Raw genomic sequence first — 15,584 nt, 5'->3', positions numbered from 1 at the left:
TTTTCAGGCAGCAATGTTCCCATAATGCAGCACTACTATCGCTGCTGATCAAATAAAACAATTTTACTAGGAGTACATGGTCTCTTTTGCCAATAGGCATGGCGTTTTGTATGGAAAACTTCAACTTTCTTAACCCTTTACCTTATCAGTTAGTTCACAAAAGAAATCAACACACATCACAAAGTGACAAACAACATATTGATGTCAAAACAGGAATTATTTCATGTTGTGACTCCTTACAGTTTTAATTTTTTTTTCCAGCATGCACCATTAGGGCACCAATTCATGAATGCACCTACAGTTTTTCAACATCCTGGGATATACACATACAGACCACACTGCAGCACCCAGAACATCATCAGTTTAATTATAGCCACCTGTCATTTACCCTATCTGTATATACTAATTTTTTAAATGTCCACAATATATTTCATATAATCATAAAGGGTTTTCTGAAGGAGATTTTAGTAACTTGATAGCATTTTCCTGTTTTAAATAACAAAAAAGTAATGATATGGCAATTAACTTTTATGCTACAAAAGCAGATGTTAGTATGTTGAGAGGCTAAACACTTGCACATCTGGTGATATCTTTCCTCTCCTACCATTTCTGCCATGGATATTACACTACAGAATTGTTCAAACTAAAGATTAAATGACGTAATGTGTGTCCAATCCTTGTGATTTCTAATATTTTCATGAGACTGTTTTCCACCTAAATTTTTTGAGAAGAGAACTGAAAAGTAACACCACACATAAATACAATAATCACTTTCGAGCAGCCTGGGCAGATATAATACGTATGGACTTTTCTAGCATAATAATAATAATAATACTAACTTGTTAAATAAGAGAGAGATGATCTCATATTACCACAGACAATTGAGAAATTTTAAAGGATTTCTTCAGATGAGCTATTAACATCCGACATCTTTATTTTTCATGGCTACATATTTATTTCTCAACAGTCATCCTGGCAACAAACACGTATCCCACCAGACACCACATTGTTGATACCATCACTGTAGGATGTTCAACTATTTCGATGAAGCCACAATAATCTCACCTCGGCTTGCATCACTGTCAAACTGAAGTCGTTCAACATGTTTTTTAAGTTTAGGAAACACGAAAATCATAAGGGGCCAAGTGGGGACTGAATGTAGGATGATCAATCACAGTGAACCCAAGTCGTCAGACTGTTGCAGGAGTCGCAGTCAAACACACAGTCTAACATACTGTGGTCAAACATAACAGTTGCGATACTCACTGCTGTACAAGTTGTTATCGTTCGATAGATGGAGCGACACTAGCGCTCCAAGCGGCGAGTAAGGTAAACGTCAAACGCGTCGTAAGCATGTTTGTTTTGCACCCATTTCCTACGTAATTTACGAAATATTTGAGTTATTTTCTCGCCTCCAAGGATTTGTGTAGTACCAGAAGGCATACATGTTTCTAAAAATGATTCTAAAATTAGCGCAAGTATGGACAAAAACCATGAATCGAGTGGCAAGCTACAACACATTCGTAAATAACCACTTGTGACATTGAATAGAATTGCAGCTTACCACGTTGATATCAAAAGAATATAAACACACGGATTCACACGTAAGAACCACAGACAAGTACCTCTGTATGCAAAAGCGATCGACTGCTCATTTATCGTTCTGTAGGCCTACTGTGTTTGTCATTGTCACCTGTTGCCACAAGTACTACCTTCATCTTTATATTATTCTAAGTGGGACAAGCGACTGCCAAATAGTGGGAGAAATGCGTTGAAAACATTATAGTGAGCTGATTACATTACATTTCACGCAAAATATCTGAATAATTTTCAAACAATGTCAGTGAACAATGTGCAAACAAAATGTCATAACATGAAGGAAGCACGAAAAATTAAGTGACTAAAAACAGAAGTGAATGAAATACATACCAAACATTACGCTTTTGTAAGACACGAATAACTACACTTAATCTAACCACTTCATCGTCAAAGCAGGCCTATGTTGACGATTCACACGAATCTGCCACTGATACATGAACAGTTGTTCTGGTTGCTTCTGTGTCATAGGACTGTTTTAGAGCTTTAGATGGATTGTCGAATCTTTGTGGCAGTTTCCTCTTCATCGTCAGTTGAGTTTGCTTATTTGGGATGTCAAACAGTTGCGTACTGCATTCCACACAGGTTTATTATTGTCTGCGATCATGAACTGCTTTTGTTCGAAATGTAGCAAACAAAACTAATATTATTATACAGGTAACCTGGATCTTTTTTCATAAGGTCTTCTCGTCTGCTATTAACTAGACATTTTCCGCTCCGAAAACGAAACAGTAATCATTAATACGCATGTAATTTGCAAGTTAATCCTAACGATACAGTTTAGTAACATGATGGTATATACCTCTCAGGACCCTTAGGAAACCTTAAAAAAGACAACTGTGGTGTCTTCTTCCTGTTGCTGCTGCAATTTATTGCGCTACAAACGCTCCCACTTGTAAAAACCATTGTAGAAATCAAAATAAACAACCACTATTCGCTTTCACGATCGCGTCGAACTCACAGTTTAAGACTTTAAGTTACTGGCCGCTTGGGGCGCTGCTGGCGCGGTAGGCATAAAAATCAAGGCGAAGTGTCGCCGCTGTTAAATTATACTGTGACCTAGCATTATCATTCCGAAGGAGATTGTGCTCCATGTGAGGATGAAATCTTTGACTTCTAAATTCGATTACAGCACACTGTTTCTCATGCACTGATGTGGTTACATTGCACCCTGCCATGTTACACACTACAATTCAGAGCCTCTAGTGGTAAGAGTGACTCTTAAAAGAGTCTGTAAATATATGGACATGAAGAATGAAGATACAAAATGTTGATGATGTTTGTTTTGTTTAAGAAGAGTTTTCATTAAGAAAATCGGAGACATTACTTTTCAATATGCCTTCCTATTAGTCCAGTCAGTAAATACCAAAATATGTTGTCTGAGGGGAAAAAATTCGTGTATTCGCAAATTTTAGTACAATGGTAGGGGGGGGGGAGTGTCTTATTCAGTCAGATCCTGATAAGTCACTGGACTCACATTCGGGAGGACGACGGTTCAATCCCGCGTCCGGCCAGCCTGATTTAGGTTTTCAGTGATTTGCCTAAATAGCTCCAGGCAAATGCCGGGATGGTTCCTTTTAAAGGGCATGGCCGTCTTCCTTCCCTAATCCGATGAGACCGATGACCTCGCTGTCTGGTCTTGTTACCCAAAATAAACCTTGATAAGTGATAAGAAGGCGAAAGTGTTGTGTGTTCAAGTGAAGAGTGTTCCAGCGAAAAACGAAAATAATGGTGGTAAAAGTAAAGTGTGTGCTAGTTATAGGAACGAAAGCTAAATGAGCGTATCTCTAGTCTGCAGTTAATCATCAGCTCACTGAGTAGTGAGATTTCACAACTTAGAAAGGAAATGTGTGTGCCGTTAGCCAAAAAAAAAGTGTAGTTCTTTTCTGGCTAAAAACTCAAATGAGTATTCGAAAATATCGTACAAAAACAAAAATCCGATCATTAAAAAATCACTAGCGAGTGAAGACGCCAATCAATTGGCAGTTGAAAACAAATTTCATGTTCTTTCCGTTAGTGAAGGAACTGAATTAATTACCGGAAAGTAAAAATGGACTTTTCAACGAAGAGTGTCGACAGAAAGTTGAAACAGAGTCAAATTCCAGCATTAGGGAAAACAGTGACAGTGAAAAAGTGAGTAGGCCATCCACTGCACGTAAAAATGAAACGAAAAAGAAGAACACTATTAACAAAAAATGTAAAACAGCGTGTTTATGAAAGTAGTGTATTATTTTTAACCGACAGCCACGGCAAAAACGTGAAAAAACTTTTCAAATAACACAGATAATGCTACGCAACAAGTACTGTTAAGCCTGGAGCAACAACAAAAAATATTATTGGCGACAATCTGCATGACAAATTCCTAAGAAAAAATGACTTTGCGGTGTGTATTGCGGGTTCAAACGTTGTCGCAAAAACTGAAGCAGATAACTGTCTAATGGAGATAAAGAAATTCGTAGAACGAGATGAACAATGTAATACTAGTGTCTCAAAATTACCACACATATATGACTTGATGTATCACTCGTGTGTCAACAAAGAAATACGAGAAACTAACATGAAAATAAAACAAATTTGTTCTTTGTTCACAAAATGGAGCCTCCTTGATATAGGCATATTGGACAGATGCCACCATACCAGGCACGGGATGCATCTGAATTACGAAGGAAAGAACTTTATATGTAAAATGGTAAACTAAATTGTTGAAAGCAGAGAGAAAATGAACGAAACAGTTCCTTGTATGGGACCAACTTAACTAGCAGCAGAAACTGCAACTGTCCCCCTGTGTTCTTTAGCAGCAGATTCAAAAGTTCCATCTGCTGTTGATATTTCGTCAGTGGCTCAGGACCCTTCATCAGTATTGGCCCCTCCTCAGTCTTCAACAGTGAAAGACTTTTCAGCAGCTTCACCTTCATCAGCAGTAACAGAATGCACAAGAACCAGGAAACATACAACTCTGCAGTATTTTTGGTACCTGCCCTCAGTTCCAAGACTAACATAAGGCAGATACCTTCAGGTAGATCTGCTATAATCTCTAATTGCAGTTCATAACAAAGAAGTGCCATCGAATCAAAGAGTTTAGGACATGAACAAACTTTGCTCATTTCATCAAAGTGTAATGGGTCTAAGGAACAAACTGAACCAGTTGTCTGTTTGCATTAATGACAGTTATGCAATAAACAATGCCCATATTTTATGTTTTTACTCAACATCATATGAAGGAAAGGATTGAAATGCTGCAACTAGACAAGTACACCTTAGCAACTTTTTATATTAGAAGTAAAATGGACAGAGGAGGAGTGATAATGTATGTTAGAAATAATATAGTGTACAAATCTATCGATGTAAAAAAATATTGTGTTGACCAGAATTTTGAGGCTTGTTGTATTGAAGTCCTTGTTAATACACTGCCTATTTATGTCATTGCTGTCTACAGAGCTCCCTCAGGAAAGGTCAGTGTATTCCTCAAGCAAGTAGAATCACTTTTAACTTACTTGTATTCAAACACCAAAGAAATAATAATGCTTGGTGATTTTAATGTACATTTTCCTACCTGTAACAATGCTAGAACAGAGTTTGAGAATGTCATGAATTTTTTCAATCTGATGGCAGTTGTTGACTTTCCCACTAGGGTAACAAAGAACTGTACAAGTCTGATTGACAATATTTTTGTAGATAATAATAGAATCGAAAATATATTCGTAACAAAAATCTTAAATGGTCTCTCTGACCATGATGAGCAGCTGTTGGAAATACGTGATGTAAGCCCTGCTAGCAAGAGCAGTTCTATCAGTAGACCATACAGGTTAATCGACAGTGAGAATCTGGAAACCTTCAGTAGGCATTTGGAACAGTTACACTGGGAGACAGTATATCAGGCTAAAAATGTAGATGATAAATTCAACCTTTTCCTAAATGAATTTGTTACCCTTTTTGAAGCTGTATTTCCTAAGAAAATTTCGAAAAGCACAAACCAGAATGATTGTAGGAGACAGTGGCTCACTAAGGGAATAAAAACTTCATGTAGAAAAAACCGAATGCTTTGTTTCACTCAGAAATTCTGATAAACCTCAGGATACAGAACACGACAGATTGTACTGTAACATCCTAAAGAATGTTATTAAAAGATCCAAGAGTACGTTTAGCAAATCTGAAATTGACAGATCAAATAACAAAATAAAAACAATCTGGAAGGTGGTAAAAAGGGAGACAGGAAAAGTTTCAGAGGATACAGACAGTATACAAGTGTGTCACAATGGAAGCATAGTAGCTGAAGGGCAAATAATTGCCAATATCTTCAACAATCATTGTCTGACAGCAGTAGATCAAATTGGATGTAAAGGGTAATGGATGAAGCTATCAGCCTTCTACAAAAAGCACTGCAGAGAAAAATTAGCCTGATGTATGTACCCCACATCACAGAAGATGAGATTGAGAAGGTGATATGCTAAATGAAAAACAAAAATTCCACTGTTGTGGACAATATGTCTATCAAAGTACTTAAACATTGGCACAAATATATTCTTAAAGTTCTGTCACATATTTAATGAATCTCTAAGTCAAGGTACTATCCCTAATAGACTAAAATTTGCAGTTGTTAAACCACTCTTCTAAAAGGGTGATAAAGCAGAGGTTTCTAACTACTGCCCAATTTCATTGTTAACAAGTCTTTCAAAAATCCTAGAGGAGCTTATGTACAATAGAATCATGGCTCACCTTAATAAATATAACATCCTTAATAAAAATCAGTTTGGATTCCAAAAGGGTGTTTCAACTGAAAAAGCCATTTTCTCATTTGTCAATCAACTCCTTGAATCAATAAACAAGAAAATGTCACCAGTTGGAATCTTTTGTTATCTGTCAAAAGCATTTGGCTGTGTAGATCACAAGATTCTACCAAGAAAGGCTGAGCACTATGGCTTAAAAGATAAAGTAGGGAAGTGGCTTGAGTCATATCTAGATGACAGAAATCAGAAGGTAGTATTAAACAGTTGTGCCAAGGCGCCTGCCAGCTCTGATTGAGGTACATCAAAATGTGGAGTGCCATAGGGCTCGGTGCTTGGTCCCTTACTTTTCTTAAACTTTGTAAATGACCTCCCATGGTGTGTGACCCAAGAAGCACACTTCACCCTATTTGCAGATGACACAACCATTATGATTGACAAAGTACCCAACTGCATTCTAGAGAACACTGTGACCACTATATTCCAAGAAGTTCTAGAGTGGTTCACTGCAAATGGTCAGTCCCTTAATGTTAATAAGACTCATTTAATTTAGTTTCAAAGAGTAAACAAAAAATTGGAAAATGTTGAAATAAAATGTGGAGACAAAGAAATAGTGAAAGTTGCATCTTCCAAATTTCTAGGTTTACATATTGATAACAAATTGAACTAGCCTGTCCATATCACTGACCTACGTAAAAGATTGAATTCAGCAGCATTTGCCATTCGCTCAATTGCATCTGTTTCTGACATGGAAACAATCAAAACTGCATATGTTGGTTATTTCCATTCACTTATGACATATGGCATCATATTCTGGGGAAATCAACCACAAGCAAATAAAGTCTTTGTTGCACAGAAGAGAGTTGTCAGGTTATGAGTAGAGTGCATCCTAGATCTTCTTGCAGAAATTTATTCAAACAGATGGGGATCCTCATCATGCCTTGCCAATACATCTTGTCACTAATGTGCTTCGTGAACAAAAATTATGCAATTTACAAAATGAATAGTGGGTACCATGATCACAATTCAAGAAGAAAACATGATCTCCTTCCTGTCTATATCAAATCAGTCATTGGGGATCTTACTAAATTCAAAACAGAGCTAAAACTTTATCTTTTGGATAATTCTTTCTATTCTTTACAGGAATTCGTTGATCATGCATCTCTAATAGAACTGATTATGTAGATTAGCATATCACTTGTTGGCAGAATATTTTTTTATGAATTACTTTAAATTTGTTTATGTAATCATCTATGTCACTACTGCACTATTATTTATGCAATCATCTATGTCATTACTGTACTATTATCTGTTTTGTTATCCGAATTTTTGTGTGTAATTATTTTACATGTGAATGTCCTTTTTCATGTATCTGCTTATGCATGTTAAATTGGTTGCCTAATGATCATCTACATGTGGCTATTACTGTAATAACCTGACATGTTCTACATTTTAGCGATACATTCGCGTCAAGGATCCACGGAACTCGAAAATAAATAAATAAATAAAATAAAGATTTCAAACTTGTACAGAGATTGGTAACTTGTTTTAAATGTTCATAAATGTAAAATTTTGCAATTCACAAAACAGAAAACCATACTATTCTATGACTATAAAATCAATGAGATACTCTTGGAGTCAGCTGAGTTGTACAAATACCTGGGTGTAACACTTTGTAGGGATATGTAATAGAACGATCACATAGTTCAGTTGTGGATAAAGCAAGTGGTAGACTTTGGTTTATTGGTAGAATATTGGGGAAGTGCAATCAGACTACAAAGGAGATTGTGTACAAATCAGTTGTGTGAGCAGTTCTAGAATATTGCTCTAGTGAGTGGCACCTGTACCAGGTAGGACTGACATGGAATATTGAATGTATACACAGAAGGACAGCACAGATGGTCTCAGATTTGTTTAATCTGCGAGAGAGTGCCACAGAGATACTGAAGGAACTGAACTGGAAGACGCTTGAACACAGACATAAACTGTCCAGAGAAAGTCTATTAATAAAGTTTCAAGAACCTACTTTAAATGATTACTCTAGGAACATACGCCCCTACGTATCACTCACATAGGGATTGTGAAGATAATGTTAGAATAATTACTGCATGCACATAGGCATTCAAACAATCATTCTTCCCGCACTCCACACATGAATGGAACCGGACGGAATCCCATTAACTGATTCAATGGAACATACTCTCTGCCATGCACCTCATGATGGTTTGCGCAGTATAGACGTAGATGCAGGAGAACATATTAAAAGTTGCGACAGGTGACTTGTGAGTATTGGAGGTGGGGATGCATGTAAAGCTCCCTATTTTAGGGTTTCTTTAATGTCTCGAAAACTGTGGCATGTAGCGAAAATTTTTCCCAGTAGAAGATTAAAATATGTTACATTTCCTCCAAAATACACTCCTGGAAATTGAAATAAGAACACCGTGAATTCATTGTCCCAGGAAGGGGAAACTTTATTGACACATTCCTGGGGTCAGATACATCACATGATCACACTGACAGAACCACAGGCACATAGACACAGGCAACACAGCATGCACAATGTCGGCACTAGTACAGTGTATATCCACCTTTCGCAGCAATGCAGGCTGCTATTCTCCCATGGAGACGATCGTAGAGATGCTGGATGTAGTCCTGTGGAAAGGCTTGCCATGCCATTTCCACCTGGCGCCTCAGTTGGACCAGCGTTCGTGCAGGACGTGCAGACCGCGTGAGACGACGCTTCATCCAGTCCCAAACATGCTCAATGGGGGACAGATCCGGAGATCTTGCTGGCCAGGGTAGTTGACTTACACCTTCTAGAGCACGTTGGGTGGCACGGGATACATGCGGACGTGCATTGTCCTGTTGGAACAGCAAGTTCCCTTGCCGGTCTAGGAATGGTAGAACGATGGGTTCGATGACGGTTTGGATGTACCGTGTACTATTCAGTGTCCCCTCGACGATCACCAGTGGTGTACGGCCAGTGTAGGAGATCGCTCCCCACACCATGATGCCAGGTGTTGGCCCTGTGTGCCTCGGTCGTATGCAGTCCTGAGTGTGGCGCTCACCTGCACGGCGCCAAACACGCATACGACCATCATTGGCACCAAGGCAGAAGCGACTCTCATCGCTGAAGACGACACGTCTCCATTCGTCCCTCCATTCACGCCTGTCGCGACACCACTGGAGGCGGGCTGCACGATGTTGGGGCGTGAGCGGAAGACGGCCTAACGGTGTGCGGGACCGTAGCCCAGCTTCATGGAGACGGTTGCGAATGGTCCTCGCCGATACTCCAGGAGCAACAGTATCCTTAATTTGCTGGGAAGTGGCGGTGCGGTCCCCTACGGCATTGCGTAGGATCCTACGGTCTTGGCGTGCATCCGTGCGTCGCTGCGGTCCGGTCCCAGGTCGACGGGCACGTGCACCTTCCGCCGATCACTGGCGACAACATCGATGTACTGTGGAGACCTCACGCCCCACGTGTTGAGCAATTCGGCGGTACGTCCACCCGGCCTCCCGCATGCCCACTATACGCCCTCGCTTAAAGTCCGACAACTGCACATACGGTTCACGTCCATGCTGTCGCAGCATGCTACCAGTGTTAAAGACTGCGATGGAGCTCCGTATGCCACGGCAAACTGGCTGACACTGACGGCGGCGGTGCACAAATGCTGCGCAGCTAGCGCCATTCGACGGCCAACACCGCGGTTCCTGGTGTGTCCGCTGTGCCGTGCGTGTGATCATTGCTTGTACAGCCCTCTCGCAGTGTCCGGAGCAAGTATGGTGGGTCTGACACACCGGTGTCAATGTGTTCTTTTTTCCATTTCCAGGAGTGTATTTCCTACTCATATTTTTCTGGCTCGAATACACTCTATGTGGCAAGGGACGAAAAATCGCAGTTATTAAAAATAGTGTTTTAGTGGTGTAAAATTGATGTTTGTTGTAAAATGAAGTGAGTTAAAAAGAAATATTAAGGTGTTTATCACATCTACATGCAGTAGAACCATATTAAGGAAAATTGTGTTTTGGGGATATAGCAGGCTGGAAATGTTAGCAGTGTGAGGGCAGATAGGCCATTGGCATGTGGTCATGCACACCCCTCCTTCATAGATCTTCAGATTGAAGAGTTAACAGACAATTTCCCATTCCCTCTAAGCACTATATCACAAAAAGCAACCACAGGATACTTCACAGTGTCATACCGACCCTTCACAGGTTGACTTATGAATCACTGGTGATGCAGTGTGCAGACACTGCACATGAGTTGTTACAAACCAAGCATATGAACAGATTGTACATAAATCTGTGCACACTGTTCTGCATTGCTATAGGGGAAATTGATTCTTAGTGATCCTGTAATACATTTGTAGTGTTCTTCTGAGAAAGATGACTTCCTACACCATGAACGCTGCTCACTTCTCAATTTACAGACACACTACATCTCCTAAGCGTTTCCTGTCCACTTCTCTCATGTAAGTAAGCAATATAATTTCACTTAGCTCAACTTTATAAAGTGCAGTGATCTTCAGTTTATTACATGAGTACTTGTTGCAGGTATTAAGTGAGCTTTAATGTAAAATATTTTCCAGTAAACAATGGATGATGTGTTAGTGGGAAAGAGACTGGATTGGTAGATACAGCAACTTTCTGCTGCCTATCGTTGACAACATATTGTTAAGGGGATAGCCTGTGAAGGGGATGCACTGAAAAAACTCTCAGTTTTCTAAATAGTGTAACTCAAATAAAAGATTTGTAAACCCATATAATGCTTAACATCTTTTAATACATCTTAAGGCAACATTTTTATGTTCGAACCACAACTTTAATTCTCACACTTTTTTAACTGTATTTTTGTATTGCAAGTGAAATAAACCATACAAATTATTTATGTACATCATAGGTACACACTACTCAAAATACGCACAAAGTAGAAGGTTTTTTATTCTATCATTAAAGCAGACTATTGAAAAGATCATGCTGTCATAAATTATGGTACAAACAATTTTAAGCATGATTATCGAAAATTTTGGAAATGGATTCAGAGTTTTTCTTCAAAAAAGCATTTCCTTTTCAAAGTTAAGTCACAAGAGTAGTCTACTTTTTAGTTAAGTGGGTTTTAAGACTATATAAAATTTCAGCTCTGTATCTTTAACAGTTTTTAGCCAAAGTGTACTAGAAAATGAAATAAATTTTTGAGAAAGTAAAGTTAAAATTAAAACTTGTTTTTGATATTAAACTTGCATGGCACGAATGCATCCCAGGTCCATATTCATCTAGTTTCCTGTGTTGTTCTTCCTCCCTTCTCTTTCTCACACTACTTCTTCTTATTCTTGCTTGGTGGCTTCCAATACTGATTTTTCTGCTTCGAAGAGTCTCCTTCGGTCAATGGCTATTAGAGCTCTATGCATATTTAGTCCATGAGGCACTCCCATCAGTTCCATAACATTAAGCCTTGACACTGCACCATCGCTGAAACATAGAACAGCATCTAGCACACGTATTTTCAAAGTATTTAGTCCTATAAGAACAGTTTTTGATATCAGTTCTCATGCACAATTGTTGAAACTTTCATTTGGATTTTGAGTCGTACCAAGTAAAGATTTCTCTAATAATCTTGAGTCATTAAGATCCCTATATATAGGTTTTATAACTCCCATTACAGCAAATGGCACAGAATGTTTATGGTTGTAGGTCTCACCTTGAGTAACAGCCCTTTGGTAGCCACATCATGTATTACCATCAGGTTGACAGAGTGCATGACATGGGTTGTCATCTGTGGCGGATTTATGAAAAAAAGTAGTCGATACTGCCTTTATCATTCCTTCAATTTTTGTGTCAGCGTAAGGTTTGGATTCACAAACGTTTTGGCCTCCATCTCATAGGTAAGATGCATACATCACAATGCATGTCTCCACTGACCTATGAAATACCTTCACAACACCTTCAGATTCCATCCCTCCACTACTATAACCACTAAAATTAAGCAAACATTTACCAATTTCAGTTCCACTAGTATAGGATGTCCATTCGTCCCGTTTTTCCCGGGACAGTCCCGTTTTTTACCAAAATGTCCCGCTGTCCCGAAAGTTTTTTTGGGGACGCTCAAAGGTCCCGTTTTTTATGATTCTGCTTGGCTAGAGTATTTTACGCTACATGTTGTTTGACTTGCTATTAACTGCGCAATAATTTACGCTAGGAAGCGTGTGATGACTTTCAGCATACCCCAAACATGTACCGAACTGTCAAAAATCGCAAGTAATTTTAAACGCACTATAGTTTACGAATAACAACAAAGATTCTACTCTTCTACATCGATCCACTGAATCCGTACTTTCGGTCCAGAGATACTCTACACCACTGATACTTGGTCTCTGGCTTTCGTCACCACACTGTTAATGTTTTGCACCGTGCAATCACTGTTTCATTATGCCAAATCGAAAGTGTAATTTTAACAGCAATATAAAAAGCGAGTTTCCTTTTATCACTGGTAGTGGAGAAACTGTAGAATGTACGTTTTGCAGATCAAAATAAGCTATTGGTCATGGTGGAAGGACTGACATTGAAAATCACATTAAGATGTAGAAACATCGCATGAGTGATCAAACGAAAAGAGCAAATAAATGCGTGAGTGACTACTATGTAAGCTTAAAATCAGTAACAGAAATGGATAGGCGGTTGGCAGCACAAGAAGCTACGTTTGCATACCAAAGTGCAATGCATAACCATAGCTTTCAGTCAATGGACTGTACTACAGCAGTTGTTAAAAATCGTTTCAATCCTAAATTCACATGTGGACACACGAAATATAATCCAATCATTTCAAATGTTATTGCACCGTATGCAGCTCAGCAGGTTTTAAATGAACTGAAAAGCGCTCGATTCATTTCTGTAATGACTGATACATCGAATCATCTGGATTTGAAGTTGGTTCCTCTCCTTATCAGATATTTTCACCCTGAAAATGGCATCACGGTGAAAGTCCTAGAATTGGTTAATTTAGCTGGAGAAACTTCAGATTTATTTCAGAATTATGTACTGGAGGTTTTAAAGAAATATGAGCTGGAGGGAAAGGTGATTGGAGTTTCTGCCGACAATACTAACACCAATTTTGGTGGTAAGCAAAGGAAAGGAAAAAACAATTTGTTCTATAAACTGCAACAGAACACAGTGAATAATATAGTAGGTGTTGGCTGTCCAGCACATGTGGTGCTCAATTCCTTACAAACTGGCTTAGATTGCCTACCCAGCGACTGCCAATTAATAGTAAACAAAATCTACCAGCATTTCCACATATATACAGTAAGGGTCGAATCTCTGAAGTCATTCTGTAAGTTTACTGAAACTGAATACAAAACTGTACTTGGGCACAGCAAGACAAGATGGCTATCTCTGCTACCAGCATTGGAAAGCACTGTAGAGACATTTCCTGCTTTGAAATCATATTTCATTTCCCTTGATAAGTGTCCTGTTATCCTTAAACAATTCTTTGATAACCCTGTGTCTATTGTTCTTCTTCATTTTTTTGCTAGCCAGCTAAAATCTTTCTCCACAACGATTAAATGTATTGAGAAACAAGAAATCACAATATTGGAAGTTTATCAAGAAATAAACAAATTATTGGGCAAATTACAATGTAGAAAATCTGAAAGATTTCTCTCATCCTTTGTACATGAGACTCTAAGGAAACTGGAAGAAGAGGGTGAAATTACTGTAGAACAATTTCATATTTATGCTGACATCTTCTATGACTCTTGCATTGAGTATATTAATGAATGGTGCTTACCATTTCTCACACCTTTTAAAGCATTTGACTGGGTTAATACTGAAAAGGAGCAGCTATAGTGGAAGGATATTTAGGACTGTTGTGTTTTTGTTAAAAGTATTGTACCAAATTTTCCTATTGATGAAGACAAATGAATTTTCATGTGCACAGAACTTCATAAAAAGTGAAGAAGGAGACAAAGAATATGTTGGTGCAACACAGTGTAAAATATTTGCTTATTTCAAAAGTAAAAACATTGACATGAAAAACATGATTCATTTGGAGGGGTTTTGTCTGGCAATTCCTCGGTCAAATGCTGCTGTGGAACGTGTGTTTTCGTTAGTGAACTCTTTGTGGTCAGATGAAAAAAAAAACAGAATGTGAAAGTTGAAACAGTGAGGGCCTTGCTCATTGTCAAAATACACTTTAATGGTGTATCATGTACTGACTTTTATGATTCAATTTCAAACGAAATAGCACTTCTTGATGAAGTACATAAAAGTGAAAAGTACGGTGATAGTGTGGCAGAATAATTGTAAAAAGTGATTCGGGATCATCTGAATGCCCGTTGTAAAGGTCAACTTGTGTGTGTATTAAATTTAGTCAATACAATATTTATGTCCCTTTTTTTTCATTGTCCCAGGTTTTTCTCTAATTTATTTGAAATGTCCCCTTTCTCAATGAAAATGAAATGGACGCCAGACACTAGTACAGCCGTGACAGTGGTAATACATTCAACATCAAGGGCTTAACAATTGTCCAAAGAGGTAGCTGTCTCTACATTATTTACGGAACTGTGGTCTATTTGTTGCCAGGGTGCATCCAGGATTGCAAACATACATGTGTTGCTGTCATTCATGTCTACACTATCCTGAACAGCATTTTTCACACTATCGTTTGCTACTTCTTCTAAACTCTGTAGAATAATTTTATTGTATCTGTCAAACCTTACAGGAGGAGATAAGTCAACAAGAATACAGAAATTTGTGCTCTTTTGAAACCTTTGCCTATAGACCTCATAGCATAAACAAGTTTAGTTTTGCATTATACGCACTCTGTTAAGCAACAAGTATAACCACATTCCCTTAAATCACAAAAATTAGAAACAATTCTTAATTTTGGTGCACACCTCCCCCCCCCCCCCCCATGAATCATAGACCTTGCCGTTGGTGGGGAGGCTTGCGTGCCTCAGCTATACAGATAGCCGTACTGTAGGTGCAACCACAACGGAGAGGTATCTGTTGAGAGGCCAGACAAACGTATGGTTCCTGAAGAGGGGCAGCAGCCTTTTCAGTAGTTGCAGGGGCAACAGTCTGGATGATTGACTGATCTGGCCTTGTAACACTAACCAAAACGGCCTTGCTGTGCTGGTACTGCGAACGGCTGAAAGCAAGGGGAAACTACGGCCGTAATTTTTCCCGAGGGCATGCAGCTTTACTGTATGATTAAATGCTGATGGCGTCCTCTTGGGTAAAATATTCCAGAGGTAAAATAGTCCTCCA

The sequence above is a fragment of the Schistocerca americana genome, chromosome 4 (assembly GCF_021461395.2).
Source record: "Schistocerca americana isolate TAMUIC-IGC-003095 chromosome 4, iqSchAmer2.1, whole genome shotgun sequence".
In the NCBI taxonomy this organism is placed as follows: domain Eukaryota; kingdom Metazoa; phylum Arthropoda; class Insecta; order Orthoptera; family Acrididae; genus Schistocerca; species Schistocerca americana.
The sequence above is the reverse complement of the archived record's forward strand: the minus strand, read 5'-3'. Positions refer to the sequence as shown.